The 15,217-nt window shown below is 51.7% G+C and overlaps 1 protein-coding gene across 1 annotated transcript in view; it reads left to right on the top strand.

Moving 5' to 3' along the window:
- Positions 1 to 6,170: 6,170 nt before the first annotated feature.
- The window catches only part of CAMKK2 (calcium/calmodulin dependent protein kinase kinase 2), a 37,469-nt gene continuing 28,422 nt past the window's right edge, over positions 6,171 to 15,217 (top strand). The window contains exon 1 of the mRNA XM_028147191.2: positions 6,171 to 6,217. The gene's annotated coding sequence lies outside the window, so the exon portion shown is untranslated. The remainder of the gene's footprint in view (positions 6,218 to 15,217) is intronic.

Here is a 15,217-nt window from a genome sequence, read left to right as displayed (position 1 = left end):
GGGTTTCTTTAGTAAAGCACTATTGCCCATAGGCCAAATCTGGCATGCAACAAGTTTTCATGGGGCCTATTAGCTCAGAAGGGTTTATACATTTTAAGTGTTTGAAGAAAAATCAAAACAATATTTTGTGATCTGAAAATTATGTGAAATTCAACGTTCAGTGTTGTAAATAAAGTTTCATTGGAACACAGCCACACACATTCATTTTCTTTTGTCTAGGGCTGCTAGAATGGCTGAGTTTTTGCCAATAGACACATGGTCTGCAAAGCCTAAAATATTTGCTGGCCCTTTACAGAAAAAGTTTGCTGACCTCTGTCACAAAATTAGACACATTCAGAATATTCCCTGTCAGCCCCAATACATATTTTGGGGGAAGAAAATAGAAAAATACAGAATTATGTATTCACCATTCAGTGTTGACAACATTTTGCTATTTGCTTCAAATCCATTTATAAGTAAAAGGCATAAAACTTGACAACATTCATCAAATGACTATAACATGTTTCATTGATCTATTCCCCTGATGATCTGTTAGGATGGTTGTTCCCAGGTGTCTCTCTCTCTCTCTCTCTCTCTCTCTCTCTCTCTCTCTCTCTCTCTCTCTCTCTCTCTCTATTGATTTCAGAGAGGAAAGGAGAGGGAGAGAGAGAAACATCAATGATGAGAGGAAACATCAATGATTGATAGGCTGCCTCCTGCACGCCCCTCTCCCCCCCCCCCCCCCCCTCCGCCCGCCACTGGGGATCCAGCATATGCCCTGAAGGGGAACCCAGCCTTGACCTCCTGGTTCTTAGGTCAACCACTGAGCCACGCTCGCTGGGCCCCAGGCCCTTTCTATTCCCCACAAATGCTTGCCTGCCAATAACATCAGGAGGGGTGCTCATCTAATTGGAACGCTCTAGATTGTTTGTAAGCGCCCGGGGAGCCTGGAAATACCAGTCAAGCTAAACGTCCTGCAAATCCACTCCGATGACAAGAGGACTTTCAACCTTTCATTAATTTGGCTCGACTCCCTTTTAAACTCTTGATTCCCCTTTTGGTTGGTTGGCAGCGTCCGTGAGACACGCCCTGGGTAGCTCTCGGTTCAGGACTGGGTTTCCCCAACCACCCAAGGCGGGCGGTCTGGCAGTCCTTGTCTTTCCTTCCCCTGCCCGGCAGCGCTGACACCCAGCTGGGACCCTAAACACACACCAAGGCTCAGGAAAGTAGGACGCTGAAAGGGGTGGCCGTTTGGGAAGAAGGTTTTCCATACAAAGCATCTAAGCAGTCTTCGGCGGAGGAAGCCAGACTTCATTGGTTTCGAGTAGTTTGGTACATCCAGGTAGAGTGGGGGGCGGGGGGGGGGAGGTACACGATCCCCCAGCATTGAGGGCGGGCCCTGAGCAGTGACGGGGGGTGGAGGGGAGGTGGGTGTGGAAGGGGGTTCCCCCAAATGGGTGTCAGCCGCCACCCTGCAGTTCCCGTGTTTGGCTAAACAAAACTAAACCAACCTCCCGAAGGGTGCCGCGGCCGCCACGGGGAGAACCGGGGCAGGTGCGCGCGGCGGGCGGGGCCTAAGTTGCAGCGTAGCCTCCCGCGCTCGTGCCCTCGGTGGGTCTCTCCCACCCTCCTTGGTCCGCGGCCTCCTCCCCCCGCTTCCCGGCCCGGCCGCAACCCCCTCCACCTCCCCCCTTTTCTTCTTCTTTCCGCCGCGCTGCTACTTTCGTCTCTGCGGGCTCCCGCCTCCTCGCCCTCCCCCGCGCCGGGCCAAACGGCGGGGACGCGCCGAGAGCGGCGGGCGCGGGCGGGTTTCCAGCGGCCCCGGCCAATCCCCGCGCAGCCCGGGGCGGCGTCGCGCCCGTGCAGGGACCCGGGCGGCTCCTCCCGCCCCCGCCCCCCGCGCGCCGGCTGGAGCAGCGCAGAGCGGAGCAGAGCCCAGCCGAGCCAGGGGTGCAGAGCGCGGGAGGCGGCGGCGGCCTTGGCGGCGGCGGCAGCAGGGGCGGCGCGGAGCCCAGGTGAGCTGGCGGGAGCCGGGTAGCGAGCGGGGGATGCAGCCACCGCAACCCCGGCCCCCTCGGCGACCTCGGCCTCGGGGCGGGGCGACCACTGCCGGGATTGCAGACAAAGCCCTGAGGTCGGCCCCAGGTCCCCTCCACTAAGGGGACCCCACGTGCGCTGTCTCACGCCCCGCCACGTGGGGGCGAGGTCGCCGGCGCCCCTTCCTCCGCATCCTCTGAGTGCCGGGGCCTCGGGGTGGCCTCTCGGCGGCGGGACAGGGCCCTGCCCGGGGTAGCAGGGGCGGTCCCGGAGTTTGGAACCGAGGTCACCGGGGCCCGAGGCAGCCTAGGCCCACCGCCTCGCGTTTGACAGGTGGGGGTAGCTGGAGCGCGCAGGGGAGGAGAGGGCCCAGGGAATTGGAGCACCCCACCCCCGCACCCCGTTAGTCCTGGGGGCAAACGCCGGCCCTGGGAAGTTGGACACCTGGCAGCACGACCCTGGGCTAGCAGTTGTGGGGCCGGGACCGTTGCCTCTCTGTCGGCCCTTTGTCCCCGCCCCCCTCCCCAAGTCTCTAGGCTGGAACCTCACCGCCTTGGTCCTTTTGACCTAAATTCACCTCGGGCCGCAGCACGCTAGCCGTGCGTGCAGAGAGGTGCCTTCACCGGCATCCTCTGCCTGACTCTGAGGACGCGGGGATGCCGGGCTCAGCCCACAACACTGGGTCTTGATGCCTGGGTTGCCTTGACCTTTTCCTGGCTCCCCATCGCCTGCACTGCCTAGTCTGGGAAGTAGGGTGTTTTCACATCTTTGCCAGCCATCCTGGCTGCTCTCAGTTGGTGCTGAAGAGGATGCACTTCAGCCCCTCCTATGTCCCCCATAAGGTTGGGGCAGGGGGGTGGAGTTTGGGTGGGCAAGAGGGGAGCATGCTGGCCTCAGGGTGGGACATGCAGTGCCCACCTCCTTGGAGGCAACTTTTGCCTTCCTCCGTCTGGTAGTCCCCACAGTCCTAGGGATAGAAACTTCTTGTGCCCTAGAGCGGTGCAGTCAGTTACTACTCCCCTCTCCTGGCTATGCTTGCCCTCCAGCGAAGAAGAGGATAGCTCTGTGTCCTCACAGGCATCCTCGTTCCCAGGGGGAGGCAGGGCCATAGGAAGGGGAGGGCTTTGGGAGAGCTAGACCCGCACCAAGCCACCCCACAAAAACATGCAATTTAAGAATAAACAGTGTATGTGCTATGCAAATGCAGCTTCTTGCTGAGCCTGGACCCTCCATTTAGATTGCTCTCATAAACCCTTTCTATATAGAAAGCAGCCATTTGCAGAGAGCACACGACACGTTTTAAAATAAAAAACGGCCACCATTTGATGAGCTCCTAAGTACTCTGCTGTGTGTTATTTGCATGATCTCACTTAATGTCTAAAAATATCCTATGAGACTTGAGACTTTTATCCCCATTGTAGAGATGAGAAGATTGAGGCTTGAAACAATCCTGCAGTGTTGCTAGGAGTTAGCCCCATTTGTGGAGGGGCTCAGAGAGGTTAAGTAACTTGCCCGGGGTTACACAGTGAACCCAGATATGTCAGGTCCTAGAGCCTTTGTACTTGATCACCTGTTCTAGAGCAGGGACTCTTGCAAGGCCACCCTCAGCTTCTTTTTTTTTTTAAATATATTTTATTGATTTTATTACAGAGAGGAAGGGAGAGGGATAGAGAGTTAGAAACATTGATGAGAGAGAAACATCCATCAGCTGCCTCTTGCACACCCCCCACTGTGGATGTGCCCGCAACCAAGGTACATGCCCCCGACCGGAATCAAACCTGGGACCCTTCAGTCCGCAGGCCGACGCTCTATCCACTGAGCCAAACCGGTTTCGGCAACCCTCAGCTTCTTGAGGAGTCCAGATTTGTTTAGCAAACCAGCCTGTGAGGACACAGGTCCAAGCAGGCCTGGTGGGGATGCTGATAGCTTAGGCTTGTCTTTTTCCCCCCCAGGTTGTTAATGGTCTGGTAGCCGAATATATTTACTAATAACTGCAGGTCTCATCAGGGGTGGTCCCAACTTCCCGGCTAGTGTTTGGGAAAGTGTGGGGCGACTTTTGGCTATTCTTCATGTGATGCTGAGCACGCCTGGCTTTGGGGAGCAGGAACCAGGGATGCCAAATGTCCTCCAAGCAGGCCAGATCTTTGGCAGACATGAAGAATTGCCCTGTCTTAAACGCCAGGAGTACCCCTGTTGAGAAATTCCTGGAGGAATAAGTGTTGTGGGAATGAAGGGAGCAGAGGGCAGTGGGGGGTGTCAGTCCAGGAGGCTCCCTGAAGGAGGTGTCATTTGTGCAGACCCTTGAAGAACGGGCTAAAGAGTGGAGTTTGGATGGGAGGAGGAGGGGAGGGAGATGGGACAGCATGACCCGTCTCCCTAGGAAAACTTTCTGCCGGCTCCTTCATGGGCTGGTGGGTGGGGAGGGACCTCCCTCAGGAGGAAGGGATGGGGGGTGCCAGGTGGGGTGGGCCAAGCCTACTTTCTTGGCATTTGAACTCAAATTTTAACATGGACCACAGAGTTTCCCGAATTCCACCACGAACCCATTTTATGGAGGGGTTCGGTGGAGCTCAGTAACTTGTTTGGGGTCCCTGGTGACCTTCTCCCTGGCATGCCTTCTTCTTGTGGCTGTGGGTAGCATGTGGTTCCCATTTCCTTTCCCGATCCTGGAGTTTTGGGGCAAACGCTATTTCAGATTTTCCTTTGGGCCAGAGGGCCTCGGATTGCTATTTTTTGGCAGATGTTTTGCTTCCCCAGTAGCTCCTCTCTTCGGACCGGGTTGGGGAGGCCTGGCTCCACAGGCTGCAGGAGGCCTTGCCCGCGTTTCTCTGCCTTCTTTCCCGGAAGTTGAGAAAATTTCCTTATGGAATGGGCTTTTCTTCTTTCGGGCTGTGCTTGTTACCCCGCCGACCTGATGATAACGTGGGGCCTTTTGTGTCTGGCTTCTTTCATGGAGCATAGTATTTTCAAGGTTCCTACAAGTCGTGGAATATATCAGTGCTTTCTATTTACGGCTGAGCAATACTCCTGTGTGCGGACAGACCACATTTTGTTTCTCTATTCATCTGTGGCTGGACGCTTTTGTTTTTTTTTCTACCATGAGGGCTTCTTGAGGCCACTTAATCCCTCTGCCTCCGCAGCCCCCAGTTAATAAACCTCTGGGCATAGGATATTATTTTGTCATTCCATTTGCACAGAGAGGATGATAGAAGAAAGATTTTCTGAAATCAATTGGGGATCAGCTTCCTGGAACCAGGTTTTTGGGACTACCTTAATTTCATCCCCACCTGCTCTTCCTCAGGAATCATAGCTCCCTTCTAAGCCCACCACCCCCAGGGGCAGTGCACAAGTATTACATGAGTATGATTTTTAGGGAGTCCTTTTTAAAAAACATTTATTTTTATTGATTTCGGAGAGTTAGGGAGAGGAGGTGAGAGATACAAACATCAATTGATCAGCTGCCTTCTGCATGCCCCCTACTGGGGATTGAGCCCACAACCCCGGGCATGTACCCTGACCAGGAATTGAACCTCAACCTCCTGGTTCATAAGTCAATGCTCAACCACTGAGCCATGTCAGCCGAGCTTCAGGGAGTCTCAATGTCATTTAGGTCCATTCTTTTCAGCCACCATGATATGTCAAGTGTAGGCCCCCAACTAATTTCACTGGTGTATATTTTGGGACACTTTTGACAGGTAAGTAAATACACAAAGAAAGATCTGGGCAAACGCTATTTCAGATTTACCTTTGGTAGACCGTGCCCTAACTCAGCTGCCAGGGGTGGAGTCACACGTCAGTCTCTCTTGATGCCCATTCAAGCAGCTGAGCATCCTGAAAACTGAGCGGGGGGAGGGGGGTGGGGTGGGGTGGGGGGGGTGGGGGTGGGGGGAAGCCCAGAAAAGACCAGCCCCTCCACCCCTCCCACTCTTTGGGGCCTTGACTATGAGCCAAAGCTGTATGCTGGGCACTTTCATATAGAACAGGGCTGGGGAGCCTTTTTTCTGCCAAGGGCCATTTGGATATTTATAACGTCATTTGCGGGTCATACAAAATTATCAACTTAAAATGTAGTCTGCTATATTTGGTTGAACATTTAATTAACTCACCCCTAATGCCTTGGCAGGGCCCAGACCAAATGATTTGCGGGGCCGGACGTTCCCCACGCCTGATATAGAAGATCGACTGGACAGCTGCCCTCAAGGTAGGCCGCGCTAGCTCCATTTTACAGATGAGAAAAATCAAGGCTCAGGTCCCCGGGGATCGGTATGGTTTCCTGACAGGCTCTCTCTCTCTTTTTTTTCTTTTTTTAAAAATATATTTCCATTGGTTTCAGAGAGGAAGGGAGAGGGAAAGAGATAGAAACATCAATGATGAGAGAGAACCACCGATCGGCTGCCTCCTGCACGCTCCCCGACCCCCACTGGGGATCGAGCCCGCAACCCGGGCACGTGCCCTTGACTGGAATTGAACCCGGAACCCTTTAGTCCGCAGGCCGATGCTCTCTCCACTGAGCCAAACCAGCCAGGGCCTGACAGGCTCTCTTGACCTGGTCATGCTGGCAAAGGTTGCCCATTTTCTCACGGAGTGGACGTCGCCTCCTCCAGGAGGTTATGCATAGAAATAATTTCCGAATGGTTTTGCTCTCTGAAAAAATAAGAGTTTGAACGAGTAGTTTTTTTCCTTCTTCCCTGATTGGATCCCTTCCTCAACAAAATGAAAGAAAGAAAAAAAAAAAAGGCATATTTAAAAGGAGGTGAGTGGGTGAGTCTTCGCAGGGAAGACACCCCCCTGCTCTGGCATTCCCTGCTGGGTGATGTTTGTGACCAAACTGAAGAAGGAATGATTTTTTTCGCCACTGATGTTTTCAGTTTCAACGTGTTTGTAGTGTTGCCGATGGATTTTTTGTATTCAATTATGAAACATTTTAAGCACAGAGAAAAGCCAGGGTTTTGTGTTGTTGACTGGCTTGTGTCTTTGGAAGGCTGGAAGGAGGCTCGGTAGTTGATGGAAAGAGGGCAGAATGGGGTACGGGCGCTGAAACTCTGGTGAGCTTTCACTTGGTCTCTGTCCCCAGGGAGCTCCCAGGTGAGTGGTCTGAACTGCTGGGGAGTGCTTTGGAAGAGAGAACGGATTCTAGCATTTTTCCATTTTGAAAAGGAGAGAAAGAAAATTCCAAGAGTCTGTGGTCCCCCACCCCCACCCCACCCCTCCCTATCCTGAAAGCTGCTGGGAAACTATTTTTATGTTGTCTGTTTTTATCCTGTTGGCTTCTGTAAATAGTGGCGAGATGGCAGTGGGAGAAACATGCTAATTGCAAATTTAAGGGGAGAGAAGGATTGTCCCCTAAGGAGATGGGAGGTAGGAGGTAGGGGCGCTGGGAGGCCAACCTCTTGGTGGCTGGGACACAAGGTAGGAAGCAAGTGGGCGGGAAGGGGCATTGTGGGTGGTGCCCGAGATAAGCCTTTGCTGCCCGAGTTTAAATGGGGAACCAGTGGTTTGAGTGGGGGGCAGGGTGTTGGGGGAAGGACACCTCCCTTATGCTTTCTTAAAGGTACTTTGGGATTTTACCTTCAGTACCTCTGGTGGAAATTTTCATTTAGATCAGGGGTCCTCAAACTTTTTAAACAGGGGGCCAGTTCACTGTCCCTCAGACCGTTGGAGGGCCGGACTATAGTTTAAAAAAAAACTATGAACAAATTCCTATGCACACTGCACATATCTTATTTTGAAGTAAAAAAAAACACAAAACGGCAAAAATACCCGCATGTGGCCCGCGGGCCGTAGTTTGAGGACGTCTGGTTTAGATTCATCCCAGACAGTTCTCCCACCCTTTAGGTCCAGGGGTGGCGGACAGGGGTCTGGACCCCAGAGCCACTCCCAGCCCCTCTTTGCCCCTGGCTGGGGTTGCTTTGTGCTGGAGGCTGGGGAAGGAGAGAGGAGAAGCTAGATTGAACATCACCCCCAAAAGCAGGGAAGAGGGAGGGAGGAGGGCCATGGGAGGTGGCAGGGTGCCGATGCCTGTGGATTTCTGTGGATTCTGAGTTGGCCCCCTCTCTCTCTGACTTGCTAAGCTGCAGCATGTTAGAGTTGAAGTATTTTTCTTCTCGTCACAAATTGCAATTCCAGTTTCCCTGCCTCTTGTTTTGGGCCAGTGAAAGATTGGGAGGGATTCAATGAGAAAAGAAGAGGGAGGGAGGGAAGGAGAGAAGCAGGGAGGGAGGGAAGGAGGGAGGGAGGAAGGAGATGGTTCCTACCTCCCTTTTCCAAATACCCCCACCCCACCCCACCCCACAGTCATCTTCCTCGCTCTTCAAGGCCACCAGCACACACCTGTCTTTAGATACCTGGCTGCTTGACTGGGGTCCCTCTCCGTAGTGCTGCGTCTTCGACTGAACAGTAGCTGCCTAGCAACTCTTAAGACAGCTGAACTTCTTGCTCCGTAAGCATCCAGGGCTGCAGGGAACTAGGGCTTCAGGGGTCAGGACACCTGGTTCTTGTTCGGGCCCAGCCCACAACCTGCTCAGCTGCCTCGGAGAGGTCATTTCACCTTCCTGGGTCGCAGCAACCCCGTCTGCAGCCCTGGCGTGCTGGTTCTGAAAGCTGAGAGAGCGTGCAGATTCTTATGACGCAAACGAGCAAGGATGCGACATGATACTGTAATTACATTTATTTTGTGAGAAAGTGATGCCTGTGGACAACAGAGGGGAAGATGCAGGGTTAAGTTAGTGTGGTGGGAATGAGAGAGAAAACATTTCTGTTTTCATATAAATTAAAACCAATTGAGGGGCTTGAACTTGATAGCCACTGAAGTGCTTTCTTGGCAACAGCTTCCATTTGGGGAGCACATACTGTGTGCAGGGGCCTGTGTCCTGGGTGAGGTGGGTATTGTTCCCAAGGTCACATGACTTGGGGGTTGTGCTGCTGGTCACAAAGGTCTACCTCTCCAGGAGCCTGTGATTTCTCCCAAAGCACTGTGTGACGGTGGGCAAGTCACTCAGACTCTCTGTGCCTCAGTCCCATCACCAGTGAAAGAGGCATGATAACAGTACCTAACGCAAAGCTGCTGTGATGATTAAATGAGATGATACACGCGGAGTGCTTAGAATAGCACCTGGCGCTTGGCGAGCACTCAGGAAGGCAGCCATGACCATTACTGCATCCACAGCCACCATGGCAGCTGCTACAGCGATGCAGTTCTTGTGTTGGAAAGAGCTGGTTAGTTTCTTCTCTTCACTCTGTCCTGTTCTTCAGTCCTTCCCCATCCTTGATTTAAATTTTTTTTTTTTTTTTTTTAAGATTAAAGAGAGAGACAGAGGAAGAGAGAGAGAGAGAGACAGAGAGAGACAGACAGACAGACTTTGGAACTACTGGTTGAAGCGAAGGCTGTCTTGCAGCTGCCTGGCAATTTGGCCTGGTTGGAGCCTTCAGGTGTAGAGAACTGATTGATCATCTGGCAGGGAGCTTAGTAAAGAAGCTTTGTGTTTTTTTTTAAAAAAAAAAAAAAAAGAGAGAGAAAGAGATGTTTTAATCCGCACCCAAGGATATGTTTTCTTATTGATTTTAGAGAGAGTGGAAGGGAGAGAGGGAGAGAAACATGGATGAGAGAGAGAAACATCGATCGGTTGCCTCCCCAACGGGAGATTGAGCCTGCAACCTTTTGGTATATGGGATAATGCTGCAACCAACAGCCACCTGGCCGGGCTGTGAAGAAGCTTTTCTGTCAATCCTCCCTGTGTCATCTGCCTGTGTCATCTGTCAGTCAGGATGCTTGGTTGTAAGTGACAGAAAACCAATCCCAAACTAACCTACACAAAAATGGGAGTTTATTGATTCATGTAGTTAAAAACTCCTGTGGTATGTGGGCTTCAGGCATGGCTGGATCCAGGTACCCAAACAATGTCTCCTATCTCAGTTCTTCTCTATCTGTTGCCTCTCTTCCCTCTCAGTCAACTTCATTCTAAGGCCAGGTTCTCCTCAACCCCTGAAACTCTAGAAGTATATCCTCGTTGCGCTAAGTTCTACAGAAAGAGACATTCTTTTTTGTTAATATTTCTACAAAAACCTTAAAATTAGACTTGGTAGACTGACTTGGATCACACAACTACTCTTGAATCCATCACTTGACCAGAGCAGCTGATGCCCAGTTGTACGGGAACCACTGAAGCTGATGGTGCAGACAGCTCCAGGGAGTCACCTTTCACACGGAAGGATGGGCTTCCAGACAGAAATCAGGCCAGCTATCAGACGAAAGGAGCACAGACCAGCTAAAGGAAGCTTCTGACTTTCTGAGTGGCCTTGGGGTGCACGAAACAATGACCTCTAGCCAATATGTATGGAGTGCCAATGGTAATCTAGAAAGTTTTAGAACATGGAGTTCATCAATAAACAAGAAAGGCGGAGCCACAGATCTCCTAAGCGAAGTCAGATCAGGGTCTCCGTGCCCAGATCCTGTGCATTTCTTTCCGAGCACCGTGAGGCGCTGTGCTTGGCTCTCTCCCCTCACACAGGCCGTGTCTCAGGAAGGCAGAAGACGGGGCTCCCCCTGAGGAGAGATTTTGGCCCAGCCTGGGCACAATATGTGGACATTGCAAGACGGCACCGGTAATTTTTAGTCCCTTCCTGAAAACCTCGGATCAATTTTAGCTCTGCCTAGTACCTCTGTGTGACTTTGGGCAAATCTTTATACTTTCTGGGCCTTCGGTGAGATGAAATGGTTGGAGCAGGGGACCACCCATCCCTGGTCTGGGAGGCAACTAATCAATATCTCTTTCACATAGATGTCTCTCTCTCTCGTCTCTCTCCCTCACCCTCTCCCTTCCTCTATCTCTAAAATCAAATTTAAAAAAGAAAGTATGTTTTTTTTTTTGTCCAACACATAGTAGGTCCTCAATAATTACTTGATGAAAGAACACATGGGTGAGGACCTCCCTGGGCCTCAGTTTCCCCACATGAGAGAGGATATGGCTAGCCATGCCTGCTATCCCAGGAAGGATGTCATCCCTGGCTCTGGGGGCCCTGCACTGTGTGTGTGTGTGTGTGTGTGTGTGTGTGTGTGTGTGTGTCTGTCTGTCTGTCTGTCTGTCTCCGGCAAGACCTTGGCACACTCACTGGCTACTGGCTGCGTTGTGGCTCCCGCGGTGGCCTCTGCATTTGGTGAACAGGTGCAGGTTGGAAACGGCTCCAGGAAATGGGAATGTGCTTCCTCGAGGCCTGTGCCACTTGGCTTCCTGGCAGAGGAAGGAGCGTTTCCCTTCATCCTGGCCCTGAGCCCGGGTTCATCTGCTCCAGGAAGGGTCTGGTTGCTCAATTGTGCTGCCCTCTGAGAGGGAAGGGGAGCTCGGGGCTGCCAGCCAAGGGCGGTGGGGAAGGCCTTCGGGGCTGGGGGAAGGACCCAGGGTTGGGGCAGGAGGCTCAGGGGAGAGGCCTCTTGGCATTTTGTCCAACCTTAGCATCTATGCGGAGAGGTCCTCTTACTCTGGGGCCCTGGAATCGCTTAGCGGTCCCTCCCTCTCCCCACAGGGGGCCTGGGAGGGTTACGTGACCCCGGCAGAGCCATTAGCCTTGCTGGTGCATGGTAAGTGCTCATTTGGATGTTAGCTATTGCTGTTGTTATGCAAACCATTGTCTTTGTGTACTTTTTCCTCTTTGGGGAGTGTGTTGATAAGTTCCATCAAATCCTCACAGGGCCTGATACCTTACAGGGTTTGTGACCTCCACTCTTGCCGGGGTCTGTGGCAGAAGTTCCTATTATTGTCAGGCTGGATGTCCAAGCCCTTGCCTGCCAGGTCTCACTGCAGACCAGTGGCCTCCAGGTGGCCTTGAGATCTGAGACCCAGACACACCTGCCCTGCAGCACCCAGGCGCCCAGTCAGTCTCGGCCAGGGTATATCTCTTCTCCTCCCTCCTCCAGACCTCAATGGCCAAGGCCAAGGCTAGGCCAGGTGCCAGCTTGTCAGGGAGACTGATTAAAAGCAGCTTTTCCGGGGGTGGAGGGTGCGGGTGGGAGGAGGTTTGGTGTCCTTGGCCTGGAGTGGCAATCAATAAGCAATTGTTTTTCTCTTGGCAAGAAAAACAAATGTCCATTAGCGTTCTCAGGTGCTGCCAGGCTCGCTTTCTTTTCAGGAACTCTGCAGCCCTGGCAGAGGTGGCTCTGGGTGGCGGGGGGGGGGGACGGGCCACAAGGCCAGAGCTCTGGGAGCCACACAAGAGCAGGCTGGCCCTAGCTGGTTTGGCTCAGTGGATAGAGCATCAGCCTGAGGACTGAAGGGTCCTGGGTTCGATTCCAGTCAAGGGCACATGCCCGGGTTGTGCACTGGATCCCCAGTGGGGGGCACGCAGGAGGAGCTGATCAGTGATTCTCATCATTGATGTTTCTATCTCTCTCTCCCTCTCCCTTCCTCTGAAAACAATCAATAAAAATATATATTTTTTAAAAAAGAGCAGGCTGGTCTCTTGGACATCAGTACCTCATAGGAACATTCTGGAACACAGCCTGGCAGGTAGTAAGCATTGAATAGGCATTTGTGGAAATAACAGCTTTTTGATCACTTGACCATGTACCAGGCAGGATATTGAGTGAAGGTTCATTTAATAGTCCTCATGACTATTGGGTGCGTGCCCATTATATAGATAAGAACACTGAGGCTGAGAGAGGCTAAGTCACTTGTCCATGGCGAGCTCAAGCAGTTGAACTTCAGGGGCCCTGCTTTTCCCCTCCTGGGAGACAAGGACCGTAGAAGGGATATGTAATGTAATAGCAGTGGGGTCACAGAGAACATTGAACTTGGGTTTTATTCTTCACCTGATGGAGAAGCCAAGACAGGACCACAGTTAAGACTTCTTTCTCAGATATGCTGATACACTCTCCCCCTCCCTCACCCCTCCGATAGCCTTATCATCCTAAGTCCTATCATGGCTACAGTTACCTTCTTTCCAATTTTTACTTTTAAAGGTGCATACAGTGAAAAGTAAGCCCTCCCACCTGGTTTCCCCACTTCTGCAAACCAATGGAGGCCACGGTTAACCATTTTCTCGTATCCCTTTCCAGAAAAATGCTGTGCACGTGCAATCATGAACGCATGTATGGCCTTTCCCCCTACGCCAGCAGCAGCATACGAATGCGTTGGTTTCCCCCCTGTAATAAATGGTGTGTCTTGGAGCTAATTCATATTAGGATGTGTAGAGTTCACCTCTTTTAAAAGAAAAGCATGGTTTTCTCCTGGGGTATGTGCACCTCATTTTCCTTTTATTTACTCAGCCCCCTGTGGATGGCCCTTTCAAACCACACTACCAGAATCATCTCATTTTTTTATGTGCATGAGATTGCCTATAGATACATACTCGGGTGCGGAATTGCTAAGTCAAAGGTCTGCATTTGGGATTTTGCTAAATATTGGTGAATTTCTCTTTGTAAGCATGGTGCCAATTCATACTCCCTGGAGCCTCACCGAAATAGTATTGTTATTATTATATTTTTTGTCCTGGTCTATCCCATAGTTGGAAAAAGTGGTTTTCATTGCAGTTTTACTATTATTTCCTTTTTTAATTTCCACCGAGGATATTTTCTTTTCCATTGGTTTTCAGAGAGTAGAAGGTAGGGGGGTGGAAACAGAGAGAGAAACAGATTTGAGAGAGACGCATGGATTGGTTGCCTCCCGACCGGGGCCGGGGATCAAGCCTACAACCAAGGCACATGCCCTTGACTGGAATTGAACCTGTGACCCTTCAGTCTGCAGGCTGACGCTCTAACCACTGAGAAAATCTGGCTAGGGTTTATTTTCTTGATTTTGTTAAAATATACATAACAGAAAACTTACAATTTTAATCATTTTTCACATGAATCATTCAGTGGTTTTAGTTAAATTCACAATGTTGTGCAACCATCATCACTACTTCTAGGATTTTTATATCACCTCAAACAGAAATTCTGTACCCCCTAAACAATGATTCCTGTTCCCCACCAGCCTCGGCTAACCTCTGTTCTACTGTCTGTCTCTATGAATTTGCCTGCTCTCGGTATCTCACATAAGTGAAATCACACAGTGTTTGTCTTTTAATATCTAGCTTGTTTCACTTAGCACAGGTCGGAACGTCATTCCTTCTTTATGGCTGAACTAGAGGCCCGGTGCATGAAATTCATGCACTCGGTGTGGGAGGGGGGCTCCCTCAGCCCAGCCTGTGCCCTCTCGCAGTCTGGGAGCCCTTGGGGGATGTCCAACTGACGGCTTGGGCCAGCTCCCCATGGGGCCTAAGCCAGCAGTCAGACATCCTTAGCGCTGCCATGGAGGTGGGAGAGGCTCCCGCCACCACTGCTGCACTCACCAACCTGTGGGAGCGCACTAACCACCAGGGGGCAGCTCCTGCATTGAGCATCTGCCCCCTGGTGGTCAGTGCATGTCATAGCGACCAGTCTTTCTGCCTTTCAGTTAATTTGCATATTAGCCTTTTATTATATAGGATAATATTGCATTGTCTGGTGAGGCCACATTTCTGTTTACCCAGCATCAGTTGGCGGACACCTGGGTTGCTTCCACCTTTTGCCTGTTGTGAACAATGCTGCTGTGAACACGAGTGTCTGTGTGTCTGTTTGAATCCCTGCTTTCAATTCTTTTGGGTATAGGCTTAGGGGAAGACTTGCTGGGCCGTGCGGTAATTCCCTATTGAACGTTTGGAGGACCCACCAAACCATCGCGTGGAAGTTTGAGTTTGTAATTCTCCTAACAGCGGCCAAGCATCTGGTCACATGATTGGGTTTTTGTTGTTCTTTTACTGTGAGCTCTGTATTCATGAATCGTGCCCGTGTCCGGGCTGGGACACACGGGTATTTCCTCAAGGCCGATCCGTGGGTCTTTGCTCACTGCACGAGAGCAGGGAGCCCATCTGCCTACATCGCTGTCTACATGGGCTGACAGAGAAGCCGTTCCTGAAATGCTTCCTTTAGGACTATCCCAGGAGGGCACGTGACATTTCTCTGCCCCTCTTCCACGTCCTCCAGGGAGCACTGGCTTTCTGCTCCCATCTGTACCCTCCTCTCTCTCCCCTCGCTGCCATCCAGAGATAATTTATTCATAACATCTCTCCGCTCGGCACCTTTGTAATGTGATCAGCACGAGGCTGCCACCGTCCACATCTGGGGAGGTACTCCCCGAGTTTCAGCAGCACCTGTGACAACTGCCCTGCAGAATTGGTTGAGCACAGGAAC

This window comes from Eptesicus fuscus, chromosome 23 (genome assembly GCF_027574615.1).
Source record: "Eptesicus fuscus isolate TK198812 chromosome 23, DD_ASM_mEF_20220401, whole genome shotgun sequence".
Classification (NCBI taxonomy): domain Eukaryota; kingdom Metazoa; phylum Chordata; class Mammalia; order Chiroptera; family Vespertilionidae; genus Eptesicus; species Eptesicus fuscus.
This window is presented reverse-complemented; position numbering and strand designations above follow the sequence as displayed.